The sequence below is a fragment of the Sinocyclocheilus grahami genome, unplaced genomic scaffold, assembly GCF_001515645.1.
Source record: "Sinocyclocheilus grahami isolate Dianchi unplaced genomic scaffold, SAMN03320097.WGS_v1.1 scaffold505.1, whole genome shotgun sequence".
Classification (NCBI taxonomy): domain Eukaryota; kingdom Metazoa; phylum Chordata; class Actinopteri; order Cypriniformes; family Cyprinidae; genus Sinocyclocheilus; species Sinocyclocheilus grahami.
The window spans coordinates 542540-561324 of record NW_015505684.1 but is presented as its reverse complement, the minus strand read 5'-3'; the positions used below and the strand labels follow the sequence as shown (position 1 = coordinate 561324).

The following is an 18785-nucleotide window of genomic DNA, read 5'->3' as shown; positions in this document are numbered from 1 at the left end:
GAAATAATGTGTTTTTCACAGTATTGGTGTCTGTCTCTTTGTTACCTGCTCAGCTGACAGTCTTTGTCCTTTCTACCTCTGACAAAGAATATTCTGTACTGTTTCCCTACAGCTCTTCGTTTGGCCCCAAACCTCCAGACTAACGTTCAGTCATGCTCATCAAGACTGCAGATCTATTGTTCTTTCCTCAGCAGCTCCAGTCTAGCCCCGGCGTTCTCGCTCTCCCCCACCCTCCCTTCATTCTCTCTACTGGATAATTCCCATGATATGTTCTTGCCATTGGCGTGGCGCGTACCATTCTCAAAGAGGGGTGAGTAGAAACCAAACAGGAGCTCTTTACGCCTCCACACTGATTTCTCTACCAACCTTTGCATTTTAAAACCATGTAGGCCTCTATTCACAGAGGTGTTGGTGAGGCGTGGTGAAAATATTAAGAGAGTTTGATATCTGTAGACATTTCGTGTAATTCTCACCCCTCTGCTGCACAAACATCGCAAGACCCGATCCCCTCACGATGTAGTAAAGTGCCTGTTTTATTGACTCAATGTTTTAAGGGCAGTTCTCTTCCCGTTTTTCTCGCAGTGCCCTGTGAGATCTTAACAGGACAGGAATGAGAGAGGAATAACAATTATGTCACTGCGTGAAAGCGAATGCTTGATAAACTAACAAAATGGACGACGTGAGTGCTGCCTCTTTCCGCGATAACATCGCAGAGGCAAAAGAGCATCAGAACAAATCACAAACATACAAATGCAGGGGCGAGAGAAAGCCAGGAAAGCAGATGAAAGATCAAGCTGATGAACACCGCCTGTCTGTCACCTCGTGCCCAGAAGCTGAATTCAAACCTTAACATGACACCGTCTCTGCCAAACGCAGCGCCGCTGACTGCTGCCAGATTGCCATACATCTGTTTCACAGCTAAACTACTGCTGGATCTGAAGCAGCTCTCAGTCACCAAAACTGACTGTTTAATTCACATTCCTGGTTTGAACGATTCACCGTGCATCTTATTCCAGAGAAAACAATGTAATGGGATCAATAATGAAATAAACTGAGAGAGTGCAGTTGATATCTAAGTATACGAAGGGTTGAGAGAAGTTGAGTTCGCCCTTCTCTGACCTCTCTATTGTGAGGTTTGCAGCAGTCTGAACCAGTCCTTTCACTGCCTGCTGCTTTTTAGAGGACAGCGCACACCACTGCTCTTCGAATTCATGATTTAAAAACACTTTGGCTACTTGCCCGTGTGAAAAACATGTCCCTGAACACATTGAGCCTCATTCATGAAATGTGGAAGGAATTTCTGTTTAAACGGTTTAGACATCTAATACAACAATTTACATGAAATGTAACATTTTTTTTTTTTACACAATTGATTTTACATTCGTTCTGCTTTTGTTTCATGAATGAGGCCAACTTCAATTTAAATAATTGTGCTAAATAATTAATCTGGGATATCATTTGATAATAATTTGAGGTCAGTATGTGTTCTTTTAAGTGTTTTATTTTTAATCACGGCTGCATTCATTTAATTAAAAATACAGTAAAAACAGTGATATTGTAAATTATTATTATACAATTTAAAATAACTGTTTTCTATTTGAATATATTTTAAAATGTAATTAATTTCTGTGATGCAAAGCTGAATTTTCAATATCAGTCTTCAGCGTCACATGATCCTTCAGAAATCATTCTAATATATGCTGATTTGCTGCTCAAGAAATATTTCATACTATTATCATCAGTGTTGAAAAATGTTGTGCCACTTCATATTTGTGTGGAAACTGTGATGCATTTTTTCAGGATTCATTGATAAATAAAAATTAAAAACTTACTGACCTCAAACTTTTGAACATTAGTGTTAATTACACAATTATCTACGTATACAGAGTAATCATTTTTAATCATGTAAAAAATATATAAAAATCCCCAAATTTTCTGAATCCATCAGGTGTGAAATGGCAGTGGCTTGTCAGTGAAATAACACCATTAACACAGGCTGCCTGCCAAATGCTCCATGACTGAACATTTATATAATGCAGCAACAGTGTGCCATTTTGGCTCAAGTGTCTCTCACCCTCCCTAAAAATTCCTTTCATTAACATAACAGTATGATCCCACAGAGCCACAATGGCGGCCATGTCTCATGTCATAAGCACAGAGTTTATCTATCATAACTGGAATCTGGTCTCTATTTTTTTTTAACAAAAAAAAAAGTCAAAACATTGTTTTTTAAATCACTACACAAATGTAATTCTTTAAAAAAAATTACACTACTCTGTGTGAGAGACATTTTGGTGCTTCTTTATTATTGCTGTGATACATTATGTAAGATTTTTTTGACATTAATAAAAATAATGCCCCATGAAGAAGAAAAACAGAATCAGCGTTGTTATGTAAAACTAAAAATAGCACATTTTTGTCATTTAAATATTAGATTAAAAAACTCAAACTTTAAACTTAAAAGTGAAGTTTAAGTTGAAGCACTAAAATTAAAACATAACTGAAATAAAATAAATTAAAGCTAAAGAGAAATACTTTAAAAACTACAAAATGACCTAAGAAATTTCCTAAAACTTAAGCTAAAATCGAAAAAATCTATTAAGAAGTATAATAGTATATTTATGTAATAATACTAAAATAACATCTAGAATGATTAAAAATAGTAGCTTTAAACGTTTCATTTATCCTCTTTTTCCAATTTCTAAAAGTGAAAGGTTACATTTGCTAGTACATTGTAGACATGTGCCGGTATTCGCCATATAATGCCATATATCACAGTAATGAATATGCACGATATTGTTATCGTGGGCACTTCTAAATACCGTGAATAATTATGTATTACAAATTATTCTGAATTTTAAATGCATTTTAAGAATACTTTTCCCATCAACTGGTCAAAATGTACAACACTGCTGTATGCTGCGTGAAAGATGCGTGCGCACTCTGATGTTAACAAGCACGGATGAGAAGCGCATGGCGGAACGTGTGAGAGATGCTCTGGATGAAAGCAGAGATTGTCTTACTATAAGGAGATGAGAGGGTCTGTATTACTTACTATTGGAGAAAGCGTAACGGCTAACTTGGATCACATGTCCCTTAATAACCAATCACATTACAGCCTTGACGTCATTGAAATTCAGTCAGTGTTGTGCGACACTCAATCGCCGTTTACGGATACCATAGGAATGAATGAGAAGTGCCGTAAACTGAATCCCACCTGTCGCAAAAATTCAGTGACTTCTCTTATAAAACGGCACTTTTTTCGTGGTAAACTGAAAAAATAGTTAAATCCAAAAGTATTGTTTAATGTAAAACATGTTAGCAGATAGGCTGTTGATTCATTAAATGATAAATCACAGTAATGAATATGCACGATATTGTTATCGTGGGCACTTCTAAATACCGTGAATAATTATGTATTACAAATTATTCTGAATTTTAAATGCATTTTAAGAATACTTTTCCCATCAACTGGTCAAAATGTACAACACTGCTGTATGCTGCGTGAAAGATGCGTGCGCACTCTGATGTTAACAAGCACGGATGAGAAGCGCATGGCGGAACGTGTGAGAGATGCTCTGGATGAAAGCAGAGATTGTCTTACTATAAGGAGATGAGAGGGTCTGTATTACTTACTATTGGAGAAAGCGTAACGGCTAACTTGGATCACATGTCCCTTAATAACCAATCACATTACAGCCTTGACGTCATTGAAATTCAGTCAGTGTTGTGCGACACTCAATCGCCGTTTACGGATACCATAGGAATGAATGAGAAGTGCCGTAAACTGAATCCCACCTGTCGCAAAAATTCAGTGACTTCTCTTATAAAACGGCACTTTTTTCGTGGTAAACTGAAAAAATAGTTAAATCCAAAAGTATTGTTTAATGTAAAACATGTTAGCAGATAGGCTGTTGATTCATTAAATGATAAGCCGTTTCCTCTAAAAAGCTGTTTATTCAGCATAGTGAAGCCTCTTCTCCATTGACATCCATTAAAAAAAAACGTCCTCTGGTCTCCTTTCCCACGTGCTGCCAGACCAGAAGCGTTAGCTTTAGGACCTTTTATTCTCGCTGTAGTATTGTTGTTGCCGCTGCCGCCATGTCGTGAAGACGCTGTGTGTTTGTGTTCTGTGTGTTTCGTTGTGAATGCGAAACTACTTTGTTTGGTCTTCCAAAAGAGGACGATATCTGCTTCGTCATGTCTGGAGCTGATCCGTGCTGGTTGCTGAGGAAATACATCAACTTCACGCTGTGGATCGCCGGATCGGCTTTCACCGTGGACGAAGCGGAGTCCAGCCCAGGGTCGTCACATGTGATTGCCGCAAGCCCGCCCGCCATGCCGTTCTCAAGCCCGCTGCCGCTCACTCTAGCCAGTCGCCGCTAACTCTAGGCCGCCGTGTGTGACGCTGTGTTTCGTTGTGAAATATAAGTCATTATAATCCGTAATTATGTCCCCACTGGATGCAACAAATGCCTCGTTTATAATGGCTTTTAATGTTTTTGTCTCGTAGCTCCGGCCGGGACATGGCATCACAGTATGGTAGGGGCGTAACATTTCCGTCACACGCTTGAGGTATTCGGCCAATCACAATGCACTGGATAGCTGGCCAATCAGAGCACACCTCGCTTTTCAGACCGATGAGCTTTGTAAAAATCGACGCGTTTCAGAAAGGCGGGGCATAGAGGAGAAACAATAATGTACAGTATGTGGAAAATAATGTGTTTTTTTAACCTTGAACCGCATAAACACATTTCATTACACCAAATACACAAAATAATGTTCTTTTTAGCAACATCATATGACCCCTTTAATTACACACCGAAGGCGTAATTTATGAATGACAAAATAACCTTATATAATTCATACAATACATGGTTGAGTACATAGTGTATGAGTGCATAGTGTATAGTGCGTCATTTGGGAAGCAGCTTCTGTTTCTGAAACGTGTTTAAATGATTTAAACAGCCATTCAGATTTGTGTATTTGCTATGATGTTCATCACAGCGCCAAATACATAAATATTTAGGCTTAATAGACTATTTATTCTCAAACTTGTTTTACATTTTAGTAGTCAGCAAAAATTTAGTTTTAAAAGTGAAGTGACATGTGGCCAAGTATGGTGACCCATAGCTCAAGGGCACCTCAGTCATGGTATTGAAGGTGGAAGAGAGCACTGTACATTCATTCCCCCCCACCTACAATCCCTGCCGGTACGAGACTCGAACCCACAGCCTTTGGGTTATGAGTCCTACGCTCTAACCATTAGGCCACGACTTCCCTACTTTACATTTGTAGTCCAAATTTACATTTTAATCTGGACTACAACATGCCCTAGATATTTTGTGTTTTGATTCACAAACTGCCAATGAAAAATCTGTCTGAACATTCATTAATCTTAGGTATTCCAATATTTAATAACACGTTGTTAAAATAGTAAGTTGCAACTGTGTTATTTAATGAGCTAACATGAACTAAGACTTGTATTTATTTTTTTACAAAAATGAATAACTTCTGTAGCAAATGTAGCTATTGCTTATTGTGAATGTTAACGCATTAACTAAGGTTAACTAATGAGGTCTTATTGTAAAGTGATACCTATTGGTCTTTAAAGTTCTTTTGCACTTTAATCTGTGTAAAACTTTTAACTTTATACGTTTTTCTGTATTGCTTTATTGTATTTAAATGTTCAGTTATTGTTGTTATATGAGTGTTATTAAACGTGTTATACTGTATTATGGCACCACTTTTTGTTATACTAAATTTAAATATCGTGATACCGCTACCGTGATAAAAGCATGAGCAATTAATCGCAACATGAAAATTTGATACCGGCATATCCCTAGTACATTGTTAATGTAGCGCCCTTCATTGAAGAATCCCCCATATACAGTATTTCATGCATCATCGAGCGCAGCACAATCGTCAACCAGCCCAGCCCAGCCTCGTTCGATCGAGCTCTCGAAGCTCCATTAATCGAGTCTCGCATTCGAGGGGAAGTCAGTCAGCTGGGGCGGGCGATGAGGGGGTGAGGGACAAAAAAAGAGAGAGAGAAAGAAAGAAAGAAAGAAAGCAAGAAAGAGAAAAGCTGCCTCTCTTTCTTCCGACAGAGCACCTCCATCCCCATGATCTCATGAATAAATTATAGCGACTCATTGTGCAATAGAGGGAGGAATGCAGTCGAGCAGACTCGCGCGCACACATACTCACGCGCGCAGGAGCAGCAGCAGAAGCAGCGCGAGAGCAGCCGCCACTCTTTGGATTTACACAAAAACATTTCATTAAAACACACAAATGCTGGGAGACTGAACGCTTATGGTGTTTTATTCCACATCACATGGATCATATAAATAGAAATCCGACACGTCCACAAGTAATATGATCCAGTTTTAACGGTTTTTAACGTACTCTCACGGCTTCCGATTTCTGAGGTAACCGTTGATATCCAAGAAAAGACAGAAACGGCTGCGTTTTTATCCGCTTCAACCCAGCGAGGATCGAAATAGGTCCTCATCTTTTGTTTTTGAACATTTCGAGAGGATTTTCTCACAAGCAAAGCCGAACACGGAATCAAATCCAGCCAACAGATCAACCTCGGGCAGCCGGAGTGGAAGGTGAGGACGAATCATTAGAGCTGTCTGTATCATCTCTTTCATCTTACTACGGTTTCCTACGCGATTTAGATGATTTTTTGTATGTGAACGTGTGTGTAGCGATATTCAGTGTGATCCAAGACTCAAAGGGCTTAGTTTTCAATCGTGCTTGGTGATTTGAATGGCCCTGTGCAGTCGTTTCCTGTTTTTCTTTGCGTTTAATTTATTTTTTCCCAGCTGTCAAATTAGTAATAAGCTGTCATAAATGTGTGTTTCCCTTAAATGATTATGTATAGGAAGGATGAAGCCATGCACACGAGCGTACAGTTGAAATGCCTCCTGCTAGACAGACTAACGTTAGACTAGAGCATGAATTGGGTGATCAGTCAGGGTTGGATGTCTTTAAAAATGTGTGTGAAAAGACAGAAATGACACTATAAATCGACCCAAACAGGGTTTTTGAATTGCTTTTGGCTTCTGCATGCTTTTACACTCATGCTACGTTGTTATAGTCTGAAATATGTGTGAAATAAACAGCTAGACAGTGAATCTCGGTTTGAGCTGGTGCACTCAGTTTTTCCTCAATGCAAACATGGGTTTAACTGTGGTCAGGTCTGATCTGGGGAGTGCAAAGCGTGGAGTTATATAGTACAGCTGTTATTAGATCAAGCTGGATGCTGTTAAGTGAATTTCACTGATAAATGCATTTGAGACGCCAGTGTTTCAGTGTTGCCTGTCACAGTGATTACTTCATTGTGGCTCTTTGGTGTGTAAAGTTATTTGTTGTGAATACCAAACTCTGAATTTTGTCACCAGAGATCACAGGATCTGCTTCTGGAGATGTTAGTATCAGTGTGTGTGTGTGAAATGCATGCTTGTTTTCCTTGTTTGAGCTGTCTTTTTAGGGATCTACGCTGAAACCTGGTTGCTCCACATACACCATGCAGCATGGGAGGGGGGTTTTGCCTGTCGCATCACAATACCTTTTGCATTAGCATCATGATAGAGCGCTCCACCCAGATGCTTTACATATTGGCAGCACACCTACAGGCAGGTTGGTGTAGCGGGAGGCGTTTTAGGATGGTAACGACACAGCAGGTGAGATGGACAGATGGTGAAGGTTGTGCACAGAACCTCGGCACTACAGACTGTGTGTTTGCGGGTCACAGACCAGGTAGGCGACAAATGCTGTGCTGCCCGTCCTTAAGGGTCAAATGATGGCCACAGACATCCCTCTGCTGATTTTCTATTTTTTTAGGCCCTAATTTGCATGCGTCGTGTCATTCTAAAACACTATCGGTGATAGATCACTTAATTATGATAAGAACCCAAGCCATCTGCTATTCTGGACAAACAGCATCGGGTGTTCTTTTGGTTTTAAAAAGAAATGATAACATCATTACTTATCATCATGAATATTTAACTCAGAACTTTGCATTGTCTTTATATGTGCTCTATGTGTCGAGGAAATGTTTACTAAAAGCACTTCTTGTCATGAGGAGTTAGTCAATAATTGATGGCAGGCCGGCCTCGGCAGTGTCAAGTAAAGCTCTGGTCCTAAAGATGAGTGTCATGGCTTTGTGTTGCCTCTCTCCGGGGATACAGGCCTAAGCTTAATATTATTAAATGTGCTCAGAGTTTGTACAGCGCTTCTGTGGTATTAGGTAATATTTGCGTACAATAGCAGCTTGAAAGCTCGATGGTTTAACATTTGACAATGAAGAAAATAAGACATCGCTAAATATTAGTGTTGTACATATACAGTTTTATTGTAAAATAATTATTTCTATTCTAGTTTGTGTATTTTACAGTGAATTTGCAATAGTCAGAGATTGCAATTAGTATTTGTAATAAAAGATTTTATGAGTACAAAATAGTAATATTTTCTTTAATATTTTTAATTAGTAGTAATAATATTGACTTATTATTATTATTACTAACTAAACATTATTTTGTAGTCATATTGATATATAATCAACAATTTTGGGAATAGTGACATGAATATTAGTACTGTAAATTTACATTTTTACTGTTAAATAAAATTATGATATTGTTTTTTTATTCTCTATTCTTTTGTATTTCAATTACAATAATAATTTCTTATTACATTTTCTTTAATATTTTTATTTAGTAGTAGTAGTAGTAATAATACAAATAATAAAAAAATATTGTTATTATCAAATAAAAAGTTTTAAAAATACATTATTACTATTTAGTAGTCATATTTTATAGTACACTCTAAAAAATGCTGGGTTAAATACAACCCAGTGCTGGGTAAAATAGGGACAAACCCAGCAATTGGGTTGTTTTGACCCAGCGGTTGGGTTAAATGTTTAACACAACCTTCTGGGTAGTAACCCAACCGCTGGGTCAAAACAAGCCAATTGCTGGGTTTGTACCTATTTTATTTAACTGCTGTATTTAACCCAGCATTTTTTAGAGTGTAGTATTGATATGTTATCAGAACTATCGATCTATCTATACTAGGGATGTAACGATTACCGGTTTTACGATAAATCATGATAAAATGCCCTGACGGTTAATATTATCGTTTAAAATGTAATTATCATCAAAACCGTGTTTGATTATTGCGATTTTGAAAACTTGCGGTAAATTCTGTCCAGCTAGCATCAGTCTGACGCAGAAGCAGCATGCAATGTTGTTGTTGTTGTTATTGTTTTTTTGCACGAGACGAAATGGCGGAAGGCAGTGACAGCGCTCAGGAGATTTTTCAGCCATCTAAGAGGACCAAATCGGTGGTCTTGTCGTATTTTGGCTTTTACAAGAGTCCTGAAGGCAATTTCATCGAGGATGGTCACCCTAACTGCAGATCTTGCAAGAAGAAATTCGCTGCAAAGTCATCTTCATGACCACCACCCACTGTTATAGCGAATGCAAGGCATTGAAATGTTTTCAGTGTGTGTATTAGTTATTTTTGAACATTTTAATCAAATTTTAACAAAACCATGATAATATTGATAACCGTGATAACTTTGGTCACTATAATCATGATATGAAATTTTCATACCGTTACATCCCTAATCTATTTTAGGGCTGTGCGATTAATCGAAATTGAATCTAAATCATGATTTGAGACGTTGCGATTTCCTAATCGCAAAGCCTGCGATGTGGACGCGATAGTACTCTGTTCCAGAGCATATGCATGACTGCCAGCCTTGAGTTGCCGTCTTAATTGCCGTGGGCAAGAGTGAACACACCTCCGTTCTCCCCAATCAGCTGCTCTAGCCAACTGCGTAAACAACCACCATTAAAAAAAAAATAAAAATACGGAAAGCGGGACAGGAGAGAGACAGAGTGGGATTATGACTGGGTCAGATCGATAGTTAGGCAAATTAAAACTAAAGAAAACCGTATGCAACTTAAGCTTCGTAATGACAGACAACGAACAAAAAATGTAATTTGCGAGAGCTGCGTCACAGCGCATATCAAAAGCTTCCTTATCGGTTCTGTTTTCAGTACTGGAGAATAAAAGATACATTCTTAGATGTTTTTGTTAGTACGTGAACATTATCTTGCACATTTTATTTACCCAACAGATTAATTTGAATAAGTTTATGATGCATGTTCGCTATTCCCAATTCAGAAGAGCGCACACACAGCCTGTGTCTGTGAATGCTTCTCATACTCGCTCGTCTCTGCCCCACGTGGCGCGAATCCCGCGTCACAGACGACACGCTTCATGCTTGCCGCACTCACGCAGCCTGTCTCATAATGCTGGTTTATACTCGCACCCGGCTCCGCACCGCAAGTCTTCATGAGCGCATCTGGCAGTATGGATGAGACTTGACGCACGTGCGCAACCTGTGTCGACTCACGCCTGGCTCCGCTTTTAAAACGAATGTAAATTCAGTCTTAACTGCTTGCTAATTTCACTTGGATGAAATTAAACATTCAGCACATTTTCCACTTGCTCTTAAAATCCCAAATACTTCAAATGAATAAATCAGCCTATGTAACATATGTAATACTTTAATAATTGACTTAAGAAATACAGTTCTTTATTTATAAAAAATAAACAAATATTTTCTGTGAAATTCAGTAATTAAGTTAATTCTGTAAAAGTAGTTATACAATTATAATCTTGCCTGCTGAAGAAAAAAAACAATAGAATCCCTCCCAAAACACAATAACAAATTTAATGTATTTCAGGTTATAATGGGAATTTGTTTGGTTTTAATGCGAACTATAATGGTGTCTATTTGATGGATTCTATTGGTGGGATGTAATCTGGCAGATGGGAACCAATAGAACAACAGTAATTCCTATTGGAATAATGCCCAAAACAAAAATGTATAAGAATTTCTGTGATGGTTTCTATTGTTTTTTTCAGCAGGGTAATGATACCCATACTGTGCTGCACATTATTGACAATATTGAGCTGAAGCTTGACTTTGCAAATTTAAAATCGCAAATCAAATCGCAATCGCAATATCTGTCAAAAAAAATCGCAATTTGATATTTTTCCCCAAATCACACAGCCCTAATCTATACATGTATGTCTAAACTTTTAAATATGTTAATAAGCAAATGTAATAAATACATTTGAGTTTAGACTTAAAATTGGATTAAAAATGCAGTGCATTTTTATTTTCAAAATGATAAAAAGACTGCATAATTATGCGTGCAATGTAGTAAGCGTTATGTAACATACTAGTGTTTATCTTTGCATAATGCATTCTGTTAGTATGCATTAATAGTGTATAGTATATACTGTACATAGCTGCAGTTCTTCATGCCATTTAAACAGAGTTTAACACATGTTCCTGTCATATTTCTAAGTTGACAGTCGTGACTCGTATCAGTCTTTTCATCTGACTTTAATTTACTTGTTAATGATTAGTAGCTTCCATGCACGTGTCTCAGCTGTAACAGTAAGCCACTCCATTAGCATGCCGTGTCTTTGAGGACAGGAGCCGTGTTTTAAAATAGAGTCATTGCACCGGGAAGCCTATTGCTTTATTTTTTAACCTTGGTTTGTGCAAACACTGTGTTTGACCTTGGCTCAGAGTGGGAGTGTGAAGACAGCAGTTTTGTAGGGGATGTGTCAACAGAGGCCCTTCTGTACGAACAAAAGGATGAGCAGGTAATTTAATCCAGACCTCACACAATGATGAATAAAAGGCTGTCCAGGAAGAGTGATTCCTCCACATGCAAATCTCTTCATATTTTAGCATATTTATTTTTAGTTTTTAAGTTGAACTATGTTCACTGTGGCTTAATAACATACTATTTTTGCAATATGCATATATCTTTGTGCTATATTACATGAATCACCTAATGTATATGATTAAATGTGGTGTATACATAAGAGCACAATGCATGAGACTGCATCCCACAATGCCCAATCTGACTTTGAATGAGTCAGATGTGGAACTGCACGATTAATAAAAATAAAACAGAAATTGTGTTATGGCTTAGTTCGATTATCAAAAAGCGAACACTGCGATTTAATTAAATAAATACATACGACACGTTTCAGAGTGAAACTCTTCTTTTATTTGTGTATAGGCCTACCTCCTGATCCATTATTTTCAGTGTCCAGAGTGACATTTTGCTTTTGGGACGCAACATGCATCTTCACATACTTGTAGTGAGAAGCACTTATAAACCCGTTATTGTCAACAAAAAAGTAGATTGAAGGGCCACAATGAAATATTGATGGTTTAACGAAGAAAATAAGACCATTTATATTAGTATTGCAATTTTACCATTATGCTGTAAACATTATATTATTTTTCTTAATTACTTGATTTTTCAAACAATAGTCCAACAAGACAATGACCTAAGCACAGAGCTAAAATAACGAAGGAGTGGCTTCACAACAACTCTGTGACTGTTCTTGAATGGCCCAGCCAGAGCCCTGACTTAAACCCAATTGAGCATCTCTGGAGAGACAATATGGGGTGCTGTGTGTACATTAATGAGGAAAAAAAATTAACTTAAATGATTTTAGCAAATGGCTGCAATATAACAAAGAGTGAAAAATTTAAGGGGGTCTTAATACTTTCCGTACCCACTGTATATATATATATATATTACAATATTTAGTTTATTATTATTATTATTTTTAATGATAATAAAATATTACATAAAATAGGTTAATCAGAAATATTTTTGGCTGAAGTGTGCCCTACAAACAAACAAACAAAAATATAATATAATCTAAAAACGCAATTTGATTTAACTCATTGCCACTTGCTGAGTTGAACATATTTTTTGATGAGGTAAAGTGTTAATACTTATCTTCACTACATAGGTTTATACTGTGTTAATGTAAACAGTATGCATTGGACAGTATGCTAGTACTAGCCTACATGTCAATTATAGCCTTAGAAATTCAGTCAGATCTTCAAACTAGTCGCGTATCGTGTTAAAGTTGGTCCTGGAGGTGATTGGTAAGGTTGAACATAGTTTAGTTCTTGTGAAGTGAGAGTAATGCTCCAGATCGCAGCAATAAAAGCGCACACAGACAGATTCACGGCCATGCCCTCTCGTTTCTGTCTGCCTCACTGTTTCAGTACTCTGGGGGACTTTCTTTTTATATCCGCGGAGTGAGCAATGCGCACAGTGTTGAAATCAACGTCTCTGCTGCACGTATGGATCTAGCCAGGCTATATTTGGTGCGCTGAAGCATGGCTTCAAAAAACCCTTTCGTTACATCAATTTCCTCTCTTGAGTTCTGTTCCGCAGTCATCAGTTGCGATTAAATGTCTGAGCGGTCCGGGAGCCCCTATGAAGCACGGACCCCCACGGTCCGCCTGGGGAGAGATGTGGTTAAAGGGTTTAATGGGATCACATGACAGTGAAGTAAAGGAGGTTGCTTTGTGATTAAACATTAAGATGTTGAGGTACAGATCAATGCAATCGATGTTCGAGCCGCTCCGTGGCCGTTTTCCCTCCCTTGTGATGTCAATGGCTAACCGCTACAAGATGCAGATTAATAAAGGCTCTCTGTTGCTGAAATGGAGAAAAACACATCATGTGAACTAAATAAATCTAAAATGAGTTTTCATATAGCTAACACGTGGAATGCGGTGGAGACGTGCGTCAGGAAGGAGATATTTAGGCCTGTCACAATAACTTTTTGTTGTGCGATATATTGCCCTAGAAATAATTGCGATAAGCGATATTATTGTCATTTTTAAAGACCATTTTATGTCACTGAATATATAATCATAATGTAACAGCATAATAATGTAAGAAGGCCTACACACTTCCAAATGACAACAAACTTTTAATTTTTAAGAATATTTAGATTATGGAAATTAAGTATCAAAATATTAGATACCTTAAAAAACTTGAATAAATAGTAAATAAACAAGTGCAGAAAACAGTAAAAAAAAGTAACATGTAGAAAAAAACGAAAAATGCACAAAGAACTTGTATGCAGATTTTTCCCTGACCTTCTTTTTTCCGTAAATTAAAGGTGCACACTATTGCTGAAAAACACAATCACTACTTAGCAGTCAGATGTCCGTATGCACAAAGACACAGATCCCTAAACAAGACCAAATCTGCAGATGAAACTTTGTTTGTAGAAGCTTTTTTAAAATTTGAACTATCTCCTCATGACTACACCACGTTATGTACGAGAAGCTGCAAAAGACACATGCGCAAGTGGAATGTACAAAACATGGTGACATTAATTTAAGTAAATATAATGGGCGATATATTGCATCACTAAAAATTATTGAGGTCATGTACATGTATTGTGCGATAAGTCGATATATTAATTATTTCGACAGGCCTAGAGATATTGCTTTAACCCCACTCAGACATTGCTCGAGCAGTGTGTTAACAGGCGGGTGGCAGCATTAAAGAACAGCCTGAAGATCATCGGATAGGTCTGGCTGTAATCCGCCTGCGTCCTGCCTGCTGTTTTGCCCCTGCAGCCAGTGCATTAGAGGACAGGCACAGAGAGACAAGTAACCTCTTATTGACTAACTGTGTGCATGCGAGCACAGCTTTATTACCCACACACACCTCTGCTGGATCAAAGCCAGAGGGCAGAGGTCATAAACCTGGATAAATCTGCTTTCGTTTTTTTGCTTCCCCCTCTCCACCGCACACATTCTCTTGACAGACAAATTAGATGTTTCGCCTCATTGAGGAACGCTCTGGAAATTGCTGAAGTCAGATTGCAGGCTGTTGGATGGGGTTTGCCAAAAGTGTTGAGACTTGTGGCCATCCTCGGATGATTAGCATTCCCAAATGGCCATCTGATAAACTACTGTCATTTGATTTGTATTATTTATATTTGTTATTTATTTTAATTTTAGTTACAGTATGTCTGAATTTATTATGTTTGTATAGGTCTTTTATTAAGTTTTTAGTTTTATTTAGTTATTTTAATACTTCAACAAACTAAATGGAAATGAAATAATATATTTATTGCATTTATAAATGTGAATGTACATATACAGTATATATGTATGTGTGTGTGGTTGTACATACACATATGTAGTTGTTTTTTTGGTGTTTGGCTTAGTGTTATGTTAGAATCATTATTATACTTTTATACCTTTTGTTCTTTAATATTTTGAATTGTTTTTAGCTTTATTTTTTTGTTTTTCATTTAAATGTTAAGTTTTTAAATTTTGTTGTATGCATTTGTCATTTTTATTTAATCTCTTTATTTTTAAAATGTGTATAGGTAGTATTTATAAAGTTTTGGCTTTTAGTTTTGGATCTGTTTTTAGTTGTTTTAATACTACAATTGATTGCTTCTGTTGTCCTCATTTGTAAGTCACTTTGGATAAAAGCGTCTAATAAATGACTAAATAAATAAATTAAAATGTATTAAATTAATTTTAAAACTTGCACAAACAACAATGTAATAAGTTTAACAAAGTTTAAAATGTTTAGGGCCCCATGAAATCTGGTTTATTTTTATCTGGTTTTGATTTTTTCCCAAAATTCCATTTTCCATTACTTTTTTCTTAATTCCATTTTAATAGTTTAATACAATTTTGATAATCAAAATGTATGCCTATTTCTAATTTTAAAAAAGTTTATTATAAAGTTTATTATCTGTTATCCGTTAAATCCATAAAACCTCAATAATTTATTATTCACATTTTTACAATAATCGGGCCCCATGAAATAAATAATATTTTTATTTATATATATATATATATATATATATATATATATATATATATATATATATATATATATTGATTAATTAATTTATTTCAGAAATTCATGGTTGTCTGTATTAATTTTTCTGGATTTACAATTTAATAAAAAAATATAGAAAAACGTGATATCAAATGAAACCATAGAACATTAACAATTCAATTAATCTTTCAAAATGTTATTAAACAAAAATGTAACACTTCCTTTTATTTTTTGGCAAACAAAGTGCAGCATAACAGAGCTTTACTGTTAAAACATGGAAGAAAAATGTGAACATTTTAAATAATTTTATTATTGTTATTACTTGAGAACTACATTCTACTGTAGTAATAATATATTTTTGTCACAATTTCTTCAAGTTAAACTCTGTGCCGTGTTTTTTGCATCGCAGAAATCATAGGGCCCTGCTTCTTACCTTGCTAATGGCGAAAGGTGACGAACTTTTCTCCTTCAAAGGCCTCGTCGGAAAACAGAAGCACATCTAACGGGATTAAAGGAGGCAAGACGATTCCACAGCCCGTCATTTCAAAGACTCGGGCGCGAGTAGTAAATTCCACTTCCAGAGGTGTATAGGGGGTTGTAATAGATGTTGGAGATGGACGAGCGCACCGGTGGAGTAGGGGGTGGACGTGGAGCGCTCTGGGATGGGGGCAGGTAGCTCTTTCCCTTTCAGAGCAGCTGTCGTTTGCTCTGCAAATTGATGTTCTTCACTCCCCCCGTATGTTTGGATACGCAGGAATAGCTTTGATCTCTTTGGGATGGCGGGGCGCTTTTTTCTTTTTCTGACCACTCACGCAAATTGCTCCTGTAGGGACTGTGGCCCGAGGACTGTTTATTCGGCTGTAACCGCAGAGAAAGGTAAAGACACTTTGTCTCGGATATCAATGTGCAAGGGTCGCAGGGGTCACCTCGGAGTACCTTTCCACCAGCTGCTAGGAATCCTGGGAATGTCAGTTAAAGGGGTGCTCATGTAGACAACAAGCAGCTAATGGTTTCTCTCTTGGTTTTTTGGCCAATCACGTGATTCAAGTACAATTAGGTGTCTGTGGTCATCCACTCGTCCATATGCTACTCCCCGCCAGATTGTGTGAAGACTTCTGTGAAAGTGATAATGTTGGATATTAGAGATGCACCGATTGCAATTTTCTTGGTCGATTCCGATTTTTTTGCAAGTGTGACCAGCTGAGACCGATTTTGGCCAATTCCGATTTTCTTTCTAAAAACTATAATTGACAGCATATACAAACAAAAATCTATCCTTTTTAATGCAAAAAAAAAAAAGTTACAGATGTTCTCTAACTTAAACAACTCTAAAAATAAAGTGCTCTTTGACTAGAAAAGGAGTTGCTGTATATAACAATACAGATGTAATTTCCCACTATGTTTCTTAAATAGTCATTTTTTCCCTAACCTTATTAAATGTCATCTTTCACATCAGATTCTTACTTTGTTTTTAATTAATTCCATTAGAATAGTAAGAAACTGTAGAGCTGTTACCATTCAAATGAAATCAGTATCAACAAACTCCATCTTTGCACTGCAGGAAACACAGAAGCTGCATCTGAAGTGGCATTAGATGCATTTACACTGACTGTTTGATGAAGCTGAGGTGCAGTAAATGCATTTACACTGCAAAAATTTTTATGCAAAAATAATTTTATAAGATTAACGTTTTAAATATTTTTTAAACATATAAATAAAAAATGTTGGGAAAAATGCAATGATAGTTTTAAGTATGAGATCAAATCAGTAGGTGGCGGCAAATGACTTTGAATGAGTGAGCCATTAGTCCTTTATTCAACAGTTTCGTTCAGACGGCTGATTCATTTAGAAACGAGGCAAGTGACTACTGTCTTTATGAATGGGTTACTGTATCATTGTCTCACTTGATTCGTTCAAAAACATGGATTCATTCAGTAACGAAACACCACTGTGTTGCTCAGAGACTCAAAGCAGTTCTGCTGTGGCTTTGATTGGAACTATTTTCATCAGAGAAACTGAGCAAAAACAGTCAATATTTTGTCTAAAATGTAAGTCACTTAATTTCTTGTTTATTGAAGTACTATTGTAGAAAATCACATCGCAATGGTGTTGAATCATTTTGGTCGTGCAATGTTGCGTACCTAAATCATATACGTAGGCCTATTATAAATTTTGTATCTTTTACTACCGCAGTATGCAGCTATACGTTTTTGTGAGTGCTGTTGCACTCATTTGTGTGTGTGTGTATATATATATATATATATATATATATATATATATATATATATATATATATATATATCTTGCTTGTTTTGTTTACTGTGTGGAGACGTGCTGATATCGCATTTGGATTGTTCTGTATCGCATATCTTGTCAGTGTCTGCGCTTGCTTGACCATTTGTTGTAGAAAAAATAAGGAAAGTAGGAAAAAATAAGGAAAGTGTGTCCAGCTGAATTAATTTAGTATTTTGTTAGAGGGGTATAAAAAAAAGCTTAGTTTACTGTGGCAGCCGTCGCGTGAAGGCCTCCTCGTGTGAAGACTGAAGAGTGTAAAGACCATCGACTCTATCGTGCGAGCGACTCCACCGGCAAAGGATAAGTATCGCTTTTTATTTCTCCTCTTTCCTACTACCTGTTTCACTTCTGTTTCAGTTTTTATAACCATTTCTTACTATGTGTAAGTAAGTTGTTGTTTTTTAGCATGTATGTTTGACAGTGTTATTTTTTTAGGATTACTGATGAACTACTGTCGTTTGATTTGTGTTATTTGTATTTGTTATTTATTTAAATTTTAGTTCAATTGTGTAAATTTATTATGTCTGTATAGGTCTTTTATTAAGTTTTAGAGTTATTTTAATACTTCAACAAACTAAATGGAAATTAAAATATATATATATTGAATTTATAAATGTGTATGTTTATATACAGTATATATGTATGTGTGTGTGGCTGTACATACTCGTGTATGTAGTTTTTTTTTGGCGTTTGGCTTAGTGTTATGTTAGAATCATTATTATACTCTTATACCTTTTGTTCTTTAATATTTTGAAT

At 36.6% G+C, this 18785-nt stretch overlaps 1 long non-coding RNA gene across 1 annotated transcript in view; it reads left to right on the top strand.

Annotated features, from left to right (window-relative positions):
- Positions 1–5988: 5988 nt before the first annotated feature.
- Positions 5989–18785, top strand: part of LOC107554542 (uncharacterized) — a 44044-nt gene continuing 31247 nt past the window's right edge. Inside the window, exon 1 of the long non-coding RNA XR_001605064.1 lies at positions 5989–6614. This is a non-coding gene — a long non-coding RNA (uncharacterized lncRNA). The remainder of the gene's footprint in view (positions 6615–18785) is intronic.